Source organism: Diabrotica virgifera, chromosome 3, assembly GCF_917563875.1.
Source record: "Diabrotica virgifera virgifera chromosome 3, PGI_DIABVI_V3a".
In the NCBI taxonomy this organism is placed as follows: domain Eukaryota; kingdom Metazoa; phylum Arthropoda; class Insecta; order Coleoptera; family Chrysomelidae; genus Diabrotica; species Diabrotica virgifera.
In genome coordinates, this window is record NC_065445.1 from 214,363,445 (window position 1) to 214,381,274 (window position 17,830).

The following is a 17,830-nucleotide window of genomic DNA, read 5'->3' on the forward strand; positions in this document are numbered from 1 at the left end:
ACAATTCGAAATATTTTTACGTAAAATATACTTACCTATCTACATATAACTAAAACTCACAATTAACAATAATCTATTTTTTCAAATAGTCCAATAACTTAGTTCTATTACACAAAAATATAATAAATTAACTATAAAACACTACTTTTCTATGAAACAACAATGCCGAATTCTTAAAATTCACGACTGCACTGAACAGATATCGATAATATGACAGAACAGATTAGAGAAAATCTGACGCAGGTTTGTCAAAATGACAGTGATAATTTCTCTATGATGCCTAATTAGTTATTAGTTATAATATGTTCGATTTCTTGTTAGAAATAAAAAATTTCAGTAGTTCCAAGATTACACAAAATCTAGGCATGGGATAAAAAAGTTTATTTGAAGAAAGTTTATTTTTCTGTTCTTCTTAATGGCGGAACAGGCTCGTTTTTTAAATATTGTATTTAATTACAGAGCAATTTCCACATACTAATATATTTCTCAATTTGGGCTCTGTACTGCCATTCTTTATTATATTACAAATATGTGTGCCAAATATCTCGACAAAATATTCAGAGTTACAGCCGCAATCTTAGATCGCGTTTGCTGCTACCTGTTGATCGCTACTGTAGCCTCTTAAGTCCAACATTATTCAACTTATATTCTGCTAGTATTCATAGTTTGTTTGACGAGAATATTAAATGTTTACAATATGCAGATGATATCTGTATATACTTCACCCAAAAAACCTACGACGACTGTCTACGATCATTGAGGCATATAGTTGAAATTATTATATAATGGACAAATCAAAATAATATGACAATGTCCACAGAAAAATCCAATATTATGTTTTTCACCAGGCATAGGTTGCGCGCACCGGGAAACGTAACCTCGAGTGGGCGTACTATACCAGTGGTGAATCAGTATAAGTATCTAGGGATAGTACTAGATAATCAACTTCTGTGGACTAAACATATTCAATACATCAAAGGTAAGTGTGAAAAAAAAATAAATATACTAAGGTGTATTACCAACAGAAAATGGGGTGCAGATCCCAAAACAGCTTTATTGTTCTACAATGCTTGTATTCGGTCAGTCGTGGACTATGGGTGTTGGATATATGGATCAGCAAGCAATACGAACTTAAAAATTTTAGATCGGATACAATACAGATGCTTGAGAATATGTTTAAGTGCAATGGTATCCACTCCAATAAACGTTATGCTAGCAGAGTGTAATGAAATCCCATTAAATTTACGGAGACAATTTTCAGCTCAAAAATACTGCATAAAGCTAAGAAACACTGAGTCAGACCTTTTAACAAATCTGGCTTTATTAAACATGGAAAACTTAACTAGTAAATATTGGAGAATAAAAAATTCACCACCACTAACAGATGCATTCATTGAAACCAGGAATTATACAGATTTACACAAGAGTAAATTATTACCAATTTATAAATTTCCGTATAAAACTTTGATAAAAAAACCCAGAATCATAATTCCTAAATATACAGAATCAAATCATTTAAATAATATTTTAGTAAAATCTATACTGAGCCACTTTGTGGATTACACAGTAATTTATACAGACGGTTCTAAAAATCAAACAGGAGTAGGATGTGCTATGTATGTGCAAAATACCCATCAACATAATAATTACAAATTATCTAGTATTAGTAATATTTTTACAGCTGAGAATATATATTTTTATATATAGCCATCCAGATAATATATTTTTATAGCCATCGAAAAAGCTCTAGAATGGATAAAAGAGAATAATATTGAAAAAGCTGTGATAATAACAGACTCCAGATCTGCAATATATGCAATTGAAAATACTGATTTTAGTTCATACAAATCAAAAATTTTATGTAATATAAAAAATAATTTGTCTAAAGTGGAAGTAGTATTTATATGGGCAAAAGGGCATGCCGCTATACTGGGTAATGAGAAAGTGGATGAGTTGGCCAAAGATGCAATAAAAAAAGGTGAGATACTAACTCACATCTTATCGACAGATGCAATAAATGACGTCAAAGTTAGAATAAATAAAATATGGAAAAAATAATGGAAAAATATTACAAGCATGTCAAAAAATTTATATTTTTCTTTACATCAAGAACTTCCTCCGCCACCTGAATACATATTTAAATATTACCTGCCAAAGCAAGATATTTCTGCTATCGTGAGATTAAAAACTCGACAAGGGAAATATGAGGCACATCTGCACAAACTAGGAATAATTAATTCATCAGTATGTTTTTGTGATAATGTTTCGATTAGAGATGTAAACCATATTTTCTTGGAATGCAAAATTAACGAGAGATATATAAATCAATTATATTACAATTTACGACAAACACAAGTTCATTTTCCAATTAGTATAGAATATCTACTAAGTTGTCATAAAATGGAAATATTTAAATTACTCATAAACTACTTGGAAGAAACAAATATAATCATTTAAGTGAAATACGTATAAATATAACAAAACTAATAAATTGAGGTAAAAATAAAATAAAAATCTGTGGCTAACGGACTCGTATCCAAGCCATTTTTTCACACACACTCACTCACTCATGATTCTCTCACCTTTACTTCTCGAGGTATTTCTAATAGGCCCTCTATCTGCCTCACCCTATATACACAAAGACGAAGAGTTCAAATATCGACTTCCGGCTCCACGTCTGGTCAAGTTGTGTGAAAATGAAGTCAATTTGCTTGTTCTATATATATTTTCGTGTTGTCCATCTCTTCTGACTTCCATTTTGTTGTTTTGGTAGATGTTTTTAATGGCTATTATTATGGATATGGTTTTCATTATACAGCGGAATAAGACAGGAAGACTCATTGAGTCCTATGCTCTTTAATTTAATCATGGATGAAATAGTCAAGAGCGTCAACAAAGGAAGAGGATACAGAAAGGGAAACAAAGAAGTAAAAATACTCTGTTATGCAGACGACGCAATATTGATAAATTAAGATGAAGATACTCTACAAAGACTAGTACACAGATTTAACATAAAAGCAAAAGAATTCAATATAAAAATTTCATCTCAGAAAACTAAAGCAGAAGTGATCAGTAAAGAACCAATCAGATGTAAAATAGAAATTGATGGTATCAGTATTGAACAAATAATGGAAATAAGATACACACCTTGGAGTTACATTATAAAGCTACGTAGACCCGGACAAAGAAGTGAAGAATCAAGTAAAAAAAGCAAACAGACTGGCAGGATGTCTTAATAATACTGTATGGCGTAACCCACATATTAACACTGAGATGAAGTCACAAATTAATTTTAAAGCCGGTGTACTAGTGTTGCCCAAAATCAGTCTTGGTCTTGCAGTCTTGGTCTTGTTCTTGCGTTTTTGCAAGACCAAGACCGCCTAATTTGAGCGAGACCAAGACCAAGACTTACCGTGCAAGATTTGAGCAAGAACAAGACTAAGTCTGCAAGACTCTTGCGTCTTGCAGTTAGAACTGAGGGTCGTTTTATGAAGTATATTAGTTCGAGTATATTCTTAGGTATTGTCCGTCCGCTATAACTTTTCCCATGCGTCATGATTAATTTTCAAACAAATTAAATCAAAACATAAAGTGAAACGTACGCCGATGTGTATAGTATATAGTATACAGTATACAAAATGTATATACACATCGACGTTCGTTTCACTTTATGTTTTGGCTCAATTTGTTTGAAAATGAATCGTGACTCATGGGAAAAGTTATAGCGGGCGAATTGTACTCTATGAGAAGAAAAAAAAAATTGTAAAATTGGACTTATGTGCCTTACGAACAATACCATAAACAAACATACATTCTTCGCTCTGAAATTAATTGTCCAGGTTTTGAGAATAGCCGCCTTCTATTCATAAATTAATGTATCGAAACTTTTTAAAAATATGTCATATAATATACTATATACCTACACTATATACCTATATTATAATATAATATAACAATATACCTACCTAGTAAGTAGTTCATTTTTTTCCTTAATTAGTTTTCTAGGAATTTAAACACCACAAATCATATCGATATATAGAATAATAAGACTATTATGTATATTTTTCTGCTGAGTGTGATTACGATAATGAGACAGATTAATAACAGATAATGCCGTGCCGGTTATACCGTGTAACCAAATACCCAAATATTTAGTAACGATATACTGTCTACGAGGCATTTAACAAAGAAATATTTACATGGAAAACAAAAGGACATTTATAGAAGTTTTTTCTGTAGGTAGTTAAATTAAATTGTTCATTTATTTTATCAATCGACTGTTCTTTTGTTACTCTTTGGTTGATATCCACTACTCCAAGAAATTAACGCACCACCTCAAAAACGGGTAATTTCTGGTGTCTCGAATTTCCTAAACTTGTTCAATTTAAGTGGTTGATAATTTAATTTTTTATTTATTTGATTTTAATAATATAGCCTTATTCTGTATGAATATCGCTGTAATAATAATATTTTTTCTCGACAGGTAAATTGTCATTGTATACCGGGTGTACCAATCAAACTGTATTTTTTTTCTCAAATTTCGCATCACCCTGTGGAATATTTTATTGGAATTCGCTTATGTTGGATAATTAAAAGTTAGGTACTTTTTTAACTAGCCATATTTTTCATCAATACAGTGTCTTTAAATAAGTATGGTAAATTTTAAGGGGTAATTCTGCACGAAAAATAATTTGACAGTTTGCTTTATAAATGCATGTTCGCAAATGCTTCGTTTCCGAAATAGGGAGTGTTAAAATTTTTCTTACAAACTGACGATTCATTTATCGCTATAAAACCGGTTGAGATATGCACATGAAATTTGGTGGGTTTTAAGAGGTAGTCATTACGCATTTGTGACTTACAATTAAGAATTTAATATTCACCATTGGCGCGCATATGGGTAACATGACCCGTTTGTTTAGAATTACCCCTTAAAATTTGTCATACTTATTTAAAAATACACTGTATTGATGAAAAACATGGCTAGTTGTTAAAATAACTAACTTTACTGATATCCAACATAAGCGAATGAAAAAACAAATTGTTAAAAAAATATCAGACTTTAGTTTAGTTTTAATTTCAGTATTTTATAAATGGTAGAATATTCCACAGGATGATGCTAACTTTGAGAAAAAAAACACAGTTTAATTGGTACACTCATTAGTACCGAAAAGGTATCCGGTACCTATACAACGACAATTTAACTTCTAGCAACAATATTATTACAGCAATATTTTAACGAATAAGGCTATATGATATTATAAAATCACTTAAATCAGACAACAGGTTTAGGAAATTCGAGACATCAACGGACCCATTTTTAAGGAGGTGCCTTAATTTCTTGGAGAAGTGTATAATTCTCGGTTTGGTATTCGGTACCAAAATGAGAACTGTCATAACATATGACATCCTTTTTACCTCTGACCCTTCATATTGTGCACATCTGTCACCGAATTGAATGGTTTTCAAATCACACATTGTCAATGGCAAATACTCGAAAAAATACGTCAGTTCCTAATAAACTTTGGTTAGTTGGAACATAGACAATAGACACGGATCGATTAGGTCGTAGGTTCAAACCCCACCCGGTGTCAGTTGTTTAGATATTTATTAATTTGGTTGGTCTTTACTATGGCTGTGATATTAAAGCTTAAAATTGACCTACTCTGTTACGTTGTTCTAAGATATGTAATGTACTAATGGGCAACTGCGAGACTTGCAAGACTCTTGCTGCAAGACCAAGACCAAGACCAAGACCTGGAGTGCAATACCAAGACCAAGACCAAGACCAGGTGTACTGTCGCAAGACCAAGACCAAGACCCTCTAAGTCTCGTCTTGGTCTTGCATTTGGGCAACACTACGGTGTACTACCAATAAAGACATATGCATCAGAAACAAGACCCGATACAGCCACAGCACAAAGACAACTAGAAACGGCAGAAATGAGAGTACTGAGAAGAATTAGATACAGGAAATACGCTGAGAGATCGAAAGAAGAGTGAAGACAATGAAGTCAATGTATGAGTGAATGGACACTAAATAGACATAAAAAGATTGGAATAACCACATAAGCAGAATGGGAGAGACACGTCTGGTCAAAATAGCAAGAGATAAATCACCACTCGGTAGAAGAAGTATCTGCTGACCGCGCAAAAGATGGAGTGAGAAACTTCCATAGTCCATAGGTATCAGTCCGCCAATGAAATAGCAGAATTGCTTATAAAGAGGAAGAAGACGAGAAGAAGAAGATATATATTTTCTTAAAATTCCATTGTGTAGTTGGAAGTTTCAGTCAAGTTTTTATTTAATTTTTCAAGTCGAAAAAAAAATGTGATTTAGTAACCACAAAACTTCTGCATATTTCGCAGTATTTTCATTCTTCGATGACCTTGTTCTTACTTTATTACGCACAATAAACATCTCGTGTTTTTAAAGTAAACATTGTATCAAACTACTTGTTGTTTTTACCTAATTTTCCTGGTCTAATCGTTGAAAATACGAGACATTGGCAAAATCTGGGAATACACAAGACCATACTATCTTTTCACGAGCGCACGTGTACCTCCTACGGGATACGTTCCCAGGGAATGAAATTCAGCATTCAAAGTTTACCCACCGTTCCAGTCACTGCAAACGCGATTCCTATAATACGCGGACTCGTGGTTCTAGTCAGTTGAAATCCGTTCATTAACTGGTGCGAGGCGAAAACCGCCCCTTGTCACTTTTATATAACTAGGAGTATTACAAGAGGGTCCAATTACCGATACGAGCATGCAGTTCCAGTCGCGACAAGGTTCCAAGAAGAACCGTTTCTTAAGGAGGGGGCAATGTTATGATTTTCCAAACGAATGCCGTCCCTGACCAATCTAGCCACGACCAAAACATAACACATTATTCTACTTGCGGCGGCTCTTCGACTCGGCTCTTCGCGTATGTATGACTTTTGCAGTAGAACAGAGGTAGTTTATATAAGTATAATCATTTTAAGTCATAGAGTCAATCAGAGTTACAAGTTGTGATGAAACGTCTGAGATATAAATGGATTAAGTATTGTTACTTGGGAAATAGATAAATGTATAAAAATTAAGTTTTATTGATTATTTTGGTATGAAGCGCGCATGCTTTAATACCGAAAAGTAAATAGTAAATAATAATTGTAGATATATATGTTTTAGTATAAATAAGTGAATGCAATAAATTAAGGACTAACATATTAAGTAAAATCACATCAATTGTATCGTCTTCATGTCTTAGATTATTCATCAGGGTTCGGTTAATTATTATTGATATGCTTTCGTTGAAGTCTTCTAGTTCATTTTTAACCTTCTCTTCTGAGCACATAGTAAATAGTAGAAGGGGTAGTACACTGCTCCTCTTCTTAGAGATATTTCTTTATATTTTTGTTGTTCTACTCGTATTATGGCTTTCTTATATCGGTATAAATTTGCAATGATTCTCACAAGCTGATCATCTAGTTCTGTGTACCTTGTAAGTCTGTATTCTGTTTTGTCGAAAGTTTTCTGAAAGTCAACTAGACATACAGACCAGAAAGCCACTGCGCATCCGCTAGGAAAAATATTCTAATTCGGATTTTTTGCACAATCTTACTCAAAAAGGAGTCCTTTTAACAAATTTGCATGTTGCCAGGACCAAAAGGTGGTCAAATATTTTTTAAACGTTTTTTTTTGTTTTTTTGCATGGAAAAAAGTTTTTTTTAGGTTTTTTTGGTCATTCCAAACAGAAAAGGTCTCTAGTGACTTTTCTCTAAAAATGATAGTTTTTGACAAATAAGCGATTAAAAATTGAAAAATTGCGAAATCGGCCATTTTTAACCCTCAAAAACTATGTGAAAAACTGAAAATTTGAATATTGCCAAGGTAGGTAGATATTATTTAAACATCGATTGATGAAATCCTGAAGAGTTTTTTGCAATACAATATTCAAAACTTCTTTGTTTTTTAATTGCTAATCAAGCGTGCGCGACACTATTTTCCACCGACAGTATGGTGCAAATGAAAGGAATAAATTCGTTATTTCGTAAACCGGCGACTTTGAGGAAAAGTCTCGTAACAGGTTAATTTTTATTTTTAAGTTATGATATTGTGGCATATATGGTATACTAGTGACGTCATCCATCTGGACGTGATGACGTAATCGATGATTTTTTATAAATAAGGATAGGGGTCGTGTGCTAGCTCATTTGAAAGGTTCTTCAATTTTCTATTCAGTAATATAAAGATTTACATAATTATTTATGGGTATCCAAAAAATTTTTATTAAATTAAATTATTTGACAAAAAAAAAGTAGAAGGACACCCTGTATAAATAATTATGTAAATGTTTACATTACTGAATAGAGAATTGAAGAACCTTTCAAATGAGCTACCACACGACCCATATTCTCATTTAAAAAAATCATCAATTACGTCATCACGCCCCGACGGATGACGTCACTAGTATACCATATATGCCACAATATCATAACTTAAAAATAAAAGTCGACCTGTTACGGGATTTTTCCTTATCGCCGGTTTACGAAATAACGAATTTATTCCTTTCGTTTGCACAATACTGTCGGTGGAAAATAGTGTCGCGCACGCTTGATTCGCAATTAAAAAACAAAGGAGTTTTGAATATTGTATTGCAAAAAACTTTTCGGGATTTTATCAATCGATGTTTAAAGAATATCTACCTACCTTGAGAACATTGAAATTTTCAGTTTTTCACATAGTTTTTGAGGGTTAAAAATGGCCGATTTCGCAAATTTTCAATATTTAATCGCTTATTTGTCAAAAACTATCATTTTTAGAGAAAAGTCACTAAAGACCTTTTCTGTTTGGAATGATCCAAAAAAACTAAAAAGAACTTTTTTCCATACAAAAAAAAAATTAGAAAAAAAAAACCAAAAAAAAACGTTTAAAAAATTTTTGACCACCTGTTGGTCCTGGCAACATGCAAATTTGTTAAAAGGAGTATTTTTCCTAGCGGATGCGCAATGGCTTTCTGGACTAATATGAATATGTCATAGTTGCCATCTCCAGCGTTCTATGAGTTTTTGTATAGTAAATAATGCTTCTCTAGGGCCAAAGTCTTTTCTAAATCCGACTTGGTTTCCTATTAATGTATCGTCTAGATTTTTTTAGACACGTTCATGTAGCACTCGCAATAAGACTTTCAAAATACAGCAAGACAAGTATACATATTATTTTATTTAGAACTTCTGTTTCAGAAGTTGGAACCGGAACTTTCACATTATAGTGGCAAAAATAGTATGTATATGCGACTCGTAATGTTCCGGTAATAATAATAGTAATAACAGTAATATTTAGTTCCGGTCTTGATGTCTATTCCGGTTAAAAAGTTATGATTGGAAATTTGGAAAAATTACTCAAAATTATTGAAATTTTATATCAATAAACACGAAGAGTTCAAATATCGACCTCCTGTTCTACCTTCGATCAAGTTGTGTGAAAATCTGGAAATTACAAAGTCAAATTGCTTGTTTTATAGAGATTTACTTATAATTCCATTGTATATTTGAAAGTTTCAGTCAAGTTTTTATTTAATTTTTTGAATAAAAGAAAAATGATTTAGTAACCACAAAACTTCGGCATATTTCGCAGTATTTTCATTCTTCGATGACCTTGTTCTTACTTTATTACGCACAATAAACATCTCGTGTTTTTAAAGTAAACATTGTATCAAACTACTTGTTGTCTTTACCGAATTTTCCTGGTCTAATCGTTGAAAATACGAGACATTGGCAAAATCTGGGAATACACAAGACCATACTATCTTTTCACGAGCGCACGCGTACCTCTTACGGGATACGTTCCCAGGGAATGAAATTCAGCATTCAAAGTTTACCCACCGTTCCAGTCACTGCAAACGCGATTCCTTTAATACGCGGACGCGAATTCAAAAAACAAAACAAAATATTATATTTTGTTGGAAAATTTGGTGCCGGAAAAGTTGGTCTCTTTCGTTAAATTTAGTGTATCGACGTCGCTTTTCTAGTGTAAATAAACTATCAACTTTATTTAAACAAATAAAATATGTTAACAATTAGTGAACGTGTATTTGTTATAAAAAACTTGTCAAAAGTGGGTGAAAGTGCAAATTTCGATCTTTAGGTAAGTTACGTTTTCATTTAAAGCGCCTACATAGATTCAAACTATATTCCTTAGGGAGCTATTCTGAGTGAGACCTGTTGCTTGACGCCAACACTCGATGAATTCTGATTAGGGCTGACTCGATGGCTGTTAGAAGCCAGGTTTTAAGGTCGAAACGGGATATCGGGACGTAATTAGAAACGCCGTAATATAAATAAAGTGATAAAATTCTATCGATTATGGCTCACAATATACAACTAATATTTTAACATTACAAGCGGCTGATACCTCTAGGGATTTTGTGTTTAATTAAAGCAACCATAATAATTTTCCTTCAAAGCTGCTTACTGCTGCATAATTTATTGTTTATGAAGCTGTAAATAAAGAGGTTTTAATTATTTGACAAGTTATAATGATTAATGGACCTGTTTCAGATTTTATACGATAATTATTTTAGTTTGATAAATAATACACATAAAATCAAAATTCATCACTGAAATTTTATTTAATCTGTTCCTACGAAAATAATAGTTTTTAGTGATTTTTCAAATAGCCCTGGACCCCGCGTACCAAAAAAATATTAACAGCAAGCTGATAATTTGTTAATAGCTTAACGATGTCTAATCGAACAAACTTTGATGTACGGGAACACTGGAACAGGGGAAGTTTTGATTGTGGAACAGGTTACAGGTTTCGAACGTCAGACTACGCAAACGTCCCATTTATTGTGTCGGACAGAAATTCCAGTTGATTTTTTACCCTTTCATTAAACTCTCATGCAAAAATCAGACTGCTATTTATCATCAACATCATTCCTATCTTGTGACTTGTTCTACGTATCGGACTTATTAAATTAAAATGCCCAATATATTTATCGGACAAACATTTTTTCATGTAACATATAAAGTTTGCTATATAAACTTAAAAACAACCTGCTAGTTTTCATCATAAACTTGTCAGTGTGACAAGTTATACAATTAAAATCACGTTCCACAATTAAAACTTCCCCTGTTCCAAAGTTCCCGTACATCAAAATTTGTCCGACTAGACACTGTTAAGCTATTAAACAATTTTCAGCTTGCTATTAATAAACTTTTTTTGGTACTTGGGATCCAGGCCTAAAAGATACAATAGTGTTTAATAGTTATTTTAGTTGGAGTTTTCGTTCTGTATGGAAAACTAAAATGTTCTAGTCGAGAAACAAGTTGCAAAGCGAGTTTGTGCGGATTACTGGGTGATAAAAAGAGAAGCCTACTTTTCGGATTAATAAATTGAACTACTGCATGATTACAGCATGTAACAATAAAGATCATCTCGTAGGTATCACAACAAAAATCTTCACAGCAAAATGCTTCCTTCACAAATCTTCTCATCTATCACCTCATAATACCTGTTTTTGTCCAAAGAACAAGCTATAGTTTCTTTAGTATTAGACAGTATTCCTGTACATGATTACTTACATTAGACACCATAGTTCTACCAAAAAACATTATCTTCTCAAGCCGCTTATCCAACAATAGAATATTTATCTACCTATCTAGTAAGAACATAATAGATAAATTAAAAAATAACTATAAACACATCAGAATAAAAAGGATCATTATTCCTGCAAGACGACTCGTAACTCCATCCAAGAATGTAAGCCCAACAATTCCTCACGATACTTTATTTCAGTAATTACAAAAAGGTGGTCTAAACATATTATTCTCTATATCATTTCTAAAGATTAACGTCGGTCTTCCAGAGTATAGCTATATCTTAAAACTGAGACGTCAGTTCTTCATAAGCCATTAAAATGCCGTCATTATAGAGTCAATATTAGTGATCCACAAAGAAAACACCTATAGAATATGCATTTCTTCAGATGCCAAAAACTGATATAAGCGCAAGAAGCATACAGCATACTTGTGCACTGAATACCAAACCCTATAATCAGACTCTTCGATTCCGTTACAACTATATACCAACCACTATGATTCCAGTTTTTATATCAAAACATAATCTCAAAACTTCCCATTGATCACCTCTCACACTCCACAATTTTCACCGTCTCAATCTTCGTTGGACCATCACCTTCCACAAAGTTTACTTTCTTACACTTCTCAACTAAAAGTTAAACCCAGATTCCAGATAGCTATTTATTTTATTACCATCTAACAACCACCTAAACAACACTCTCATGTACACTATGATGTTTTTCTTGAGCATAAAAGCAGTCATAGTAAACTCCCAAGTTTCAGTATATCCGTCAAATTTTGCACAGAGTTTGCTGAAGTTGAAATTACAATATATCTTCATCATCCATTTTCCTTCATTTACTGGGGAAAAGTTAGTTTGCAGTTGAGGAGGAAGAATCATCGTAAATTGATTGCGATGTTGTTCTAAATACGCCATTTCCATCTCCTCCTACTTCAGAAACACGTTAGTTGCCATGTCATTCAGTTTCAGAGAATATTTTCTGATAGTAAGTAGATATCAGAGTGTTCAGAGTAAGCGAGTCTATTTACTTGTGGGTACATAATACGCTGCTTTGATTTGTTGTAGACAATCGTTGTTGCAGTTCATAGATGCAGAAAACTCTAGATTGTTGCCAAATTCCCTGAGTTCATAAGCTATTTGGACCATTCTAGAAAGAATGTTACACATTAAAACACTCGATGAATTCTCATTAGGGCTGACTCGGTGGCCGTTAGAAGCCAGGATTTAAGGTCGAAACGGGGTATCGGGACGTAATTAGAAACGCCGTAATATAAATAAAGTGATAAAATTCTATCGATTATGGCTCACAATATACAACTAATATTTTAACATTACAAGCGGCTGATACCTCTAGGGATTTTGTGTTTAATTAAAGTAACCATAATCATTTTTCTTCAAAGTTGCTTACTGCTGCATAATTTATTGTTTATAAAGCTGTAAATAAAGAGGTATTAATGATTAGTTTATAAAATTATTCATAGATCTGTTTTAGATTTTATACAATAATTATTTCAGTATGATAAAGAATACTTATACATAAAATCAAAATTCATCACTGAAATTTTATTTAATATATTACAACGAAAATAAGAGTTTTTAGAAATTTTTCAAAGATACAATAGTGTTTTAGTTGATTATGTATTTGGTGTTTTGCTTCTGTATCGAAAACTGAAATGTTCTAGTCTAGAAACAAGTGCCAAAGCGCGTTTGTGCTGATTACTTGGTGATAAAAAGAGAAGTCTATTGACTTGTAAGCAATAATTTTATATATGAGTATCTATTTAGAACATCACGATAACAGTAGAATATTTTCTGGATTAAAAATTGACTAAGGCAAGTAGGTAACAGTAGATATCATCCTATAGGTATCACAACAAAAATATTTACAGCAAAATGCTTCCTTCACAAAGCTATTCATTACCTCCAAATACCAGTTTCTTTCCAAAGAACAAGCTACTATTTTTTGAGCATTAGACATTATTTCTCTACATGATTACCACACCATAGCTTAACCAAAAACTTGTTTCTATATCAAAACACAATCTCAAAACTGATTATTTGTTATACTCCACAATATTCACCGTCACAATATTTGTTGGACCCTCAACTTTCACACACTTTAGCTTCCCAAACATTCCAGCGACAAGGTGAATCCAGATAGCCATCAATTTTATTACCTCCAGCAAGTTCAAAGCAAAAAATTGATAATCCATCTAACCAATACTCTTTCTCAAGACTATAATGTTTTTTAGCATAGCAGCAGCAGTCATAGTAAGTTCCCTAGTTTTACTGTATCCGTCAAATTTTGCACATAGTTTGCTGAAGTTGAAGTTATGTTGCATCTACATCATCAATTTTTCCTTCATATGCCGGTGAAAAGTTAAGTTGCAGTTGAGAAGGATGTTGGTCCAAAGAGACTATTCCCGACCCCTTTTATTTCAGTAACGAGATAGTAGCCATATCATCCAAAAAATATTTTCTAATAATAGCTATCAGAATGTTCAGAATAACCCAGTATATTTATTTCTGAGTAGATATGCTGTGTTGATTTGTTATAAACAACCATTGGTGCACCTTATATAATATGCAGAAAACTGTACCTATTGATTCCTTGCATTGATGAACTAGACCAGGGCGCATCTGTAAAAATATTAGTACATTTGGACGTTAAGAGGTGACTCAAATTTTTTTACAGAAATTGCTTGAAAATAAATCAACTAATAATATTTGAGTTATCCTCCCTCTCAAAAAGGTCCGGAACATTGTTTAAATATTCAAAATGTCAAAAAATTAAGGAAAAATTCGATTTTTTTCTTGGTTTTTTAATTATAACTTTAAAAGTATTCATTTCCGAGAAAAGTTGTACTGACATAAAAGTTGCGTAATTAAATTTCCTACAATATAGAATTAGTTAAAAATTTAAAAAATAGCCACCCTTGTTGCAAAATAGCAATAATTGCGAAAAAACCATACAAAAACAAGTATTCACATTTTACGTTTTTCAACCATTTGTGCTACACACAGGACCTTCATATTTCACCCAGAAAAACTTTATGATACAGAACAACAATACTGTAAATTTCATTAAGATCAGTTCAACAGATTTTGCAAGATAAATTTTGCAATCCAGCTGTCGTAAAAAAAATTCATTTTTTCAAAATGTTACAGGACTGACAATAAAGCAGATAGCAAGTTGAATTTTTTTTTGCGTATAGAAGTGTACTGTACCTTTTATTTGCAATTTTGCAAAATTAAAATCGATTAACACCACGGCGTTAGGAATTTTTTTAAATAAACAATAATTATTGGTGCTACGCGCAGGACAGCGGATATTTTGCTCTGATTGGGCATTCCAATGACCTTTGAAAATGATTGATACATTTTAATTTTTATTACATTTCGATATACATATTTGTTTATTGCAAAATAAAAACACATACTCTATCCTTTGAAATAACACTTTTATTAGCAAAAACTTTTTTTTGTTCATCTATTTTAACTTATAGAATAAAAGTTTATTATTTTTAAACATATGCAATTGTTTAAACAATATTTCACAAACAATAAAAAAATTAGTTTGATTTTTGTGGAATTAAAATATTAAAATACAACAAAATATAGAGTAAGAAAATATTATATTAGATAAAGATTGGAAAAAATTTTGGTGGAAATCAACTTGTGTGAATCGAACACCGCTGTCCTGCACGTAGCACCAAAAATTAATGTTTATTTAAAAAATTTCCTGACGCCGTGGTAATTAATCGATTTTGATTTTGCAAATTGCAAATGAAAGGTACAGTACACTTCTATAAGTAAAAAAAAATTCAACTTGCTATCTGCTTTATTTTCAGTCCTGTAACATTTTGAAAAAATGAATTTTTTTGCGAAAGTTGGATTTCAAAATTTATTTTGCAAAATCTATTACCGATCTTAATGAAATTTACAGTATTATTTTACTGTATCATAAAGTTGTTCTGGGTGAAACATGAAGGTACTAAGTGTAGCATAAATGGTTGAAAAACGTAAAATGCGAATACTTGTTTTTGTATGGTTTTTTCGCAATTATTGCGATTTTGCAACTAGGCTGACTATTTTTTAAATTTTCAACCAATTCTATATCGTAGGAAATTTAATTACGAAACTTTTATATTAGTACAACTTTTCTCGAAAATGAATAGTTTTAAAGTTATAATAAAAAAACCAAGAAAAAAATCTAATTTTTCCTTCATTTTTTGACATTTTGATTATTTAAACAATGTTCCGGACCTTTTTGAGAGAGAGGATAACTCAAATATTATTATTTGATTTATTTTCAAGCAACTTCTACAAAAAAATTTGAGTCACCTCTCAACGTCCATCTCAAAACAGATGCGCCCTGAACTAAACTGTTTGGATAATTACAGGCACAATAGTGGGACCTGTTAATTGAAGCCAACATTCGAAAAATTCTGATTAGGGCTGACTCGGTGGATGTAGAAGCCAGGTTTTAAGGTCTAAACGGGGTATCGGGACGTAATTAGAAACGCCGTAATATAAATAAAGTGATAAAATTCTATCGATTATGGCTCATAATATACAACTAATCTTTCAACATTATAAGCGGCTGATACCTCCAGGGATTTTGTGTTTAATTAAAGCATCCATAAACATTTTCCTTCAAAGGTGATTATTGCTGCATAATTTATTGTTTGTTTGGCATGTCTATGAAGCTTTAAATAAAATGGTATTAATGGTTTGAAAAGTTGTAATGATTAATAGTAATGTTTCAGATTTTATACAAGTATATATCAAAATATTTATAGTTTTGTTATTTCCTAACCGTGAATTTTTAAATAGAAACTTTTTATTTCCTGAGTTTTCGGTCTTATAAATAAAACACTTTGTTATAGCTTAAACGTTTCGGCTAGTTGCCATTTTCAATAAGCACTTTAATTAATAATAATAAACATTACATAAATAGAGCACTAAAATTTACATTATAGATAGATAGATATTTATTTATTTATCATAATAATACACAAAACAGAAACATTGCACTCCACACCTGCACAAATTACATAAGAATTGTCAAGGCAATCATAAAGTATTACAAAAATTTTTACAAAAATTAAAAACATGAGACTAAACAAATAAAGAAATAAGCATTGTCAAATTAAATTAATCAGAAACATTCAATATATAAATAAAAAAAGAAAAAAATAAAATAAAAACAAAAACACTGGAAGTACAACAAACACTGCCAATTGGTTTCTAGGTCTTAGTTTTAATATAATTGACTAATAATCTCTTAAAGATAGTTGAATTATGGCTATTTTTAATGTGATAAGGTATATTATTGAACTGTACAATTCCTTTATGAAACAAGCTTTTCATTGAACTGGACTTGTTGGTTGTTCTAACATAAAAATTTATTGAATTTGCAGCTCTAGTGCTATGCTCATGAACATTTGCTAACGGGACCAACTGACTGTTCAAATACTCACGCAATAAATGGTTTACCATCTTAAATAAGAATGTCATAGATTGAACATACATAAAATGTTCAACTTTTAACCAATTTAAAGTTTTCAGCATATCTTGAATTCGAGTATATCGATTGCATCTCAATATTACTCGCATAGCCTTATTTTGGAGAATTTGAAGCCTGCCATAATTAGAACATCCTGTATAAATCAATGAACAACAATATAAAAAGTGAGGTAATGTTAACGAATTATAAATTGTTAATTTAGTTTGAAATGTCAAAAATGGTGATACTCTTCGAAAAAAACCTATTCTTTCCCTATCTTTCTGCAAATGTAATCAACATGTTTACTAAAAGTTAGTTCCCTATCCAATATGAATCCCAAATACTTTATTTCCTGAACCATTTCAATTTTTTCATTATTTAATTTAATGTGAACATCCAAACTTAAGAATTTTCCGAAAAGAGTATTATTACCAATAAACATGTATTTGGATTTTAACTCATTGACTTTCAATTTGTTTAACTTAAATCTTTCAGTTAATAAATGCAATTCACGATTCATCGTGTCCACTACATCAACAAAATCTTCCCCATAAAAATATATTAATGTGTCATCAGCAAAAAGATGAATTTTACATTTGCTTAATACGTTTCCCAAATCATTAATGTATAATATGAAAAGTAGAGGTCCAAGTACACTGCCTTGCGGCACACCAATATCATTTAACTGTGGATTTGACATTTCACTATTTAATTTAGTCCTTTGGTACC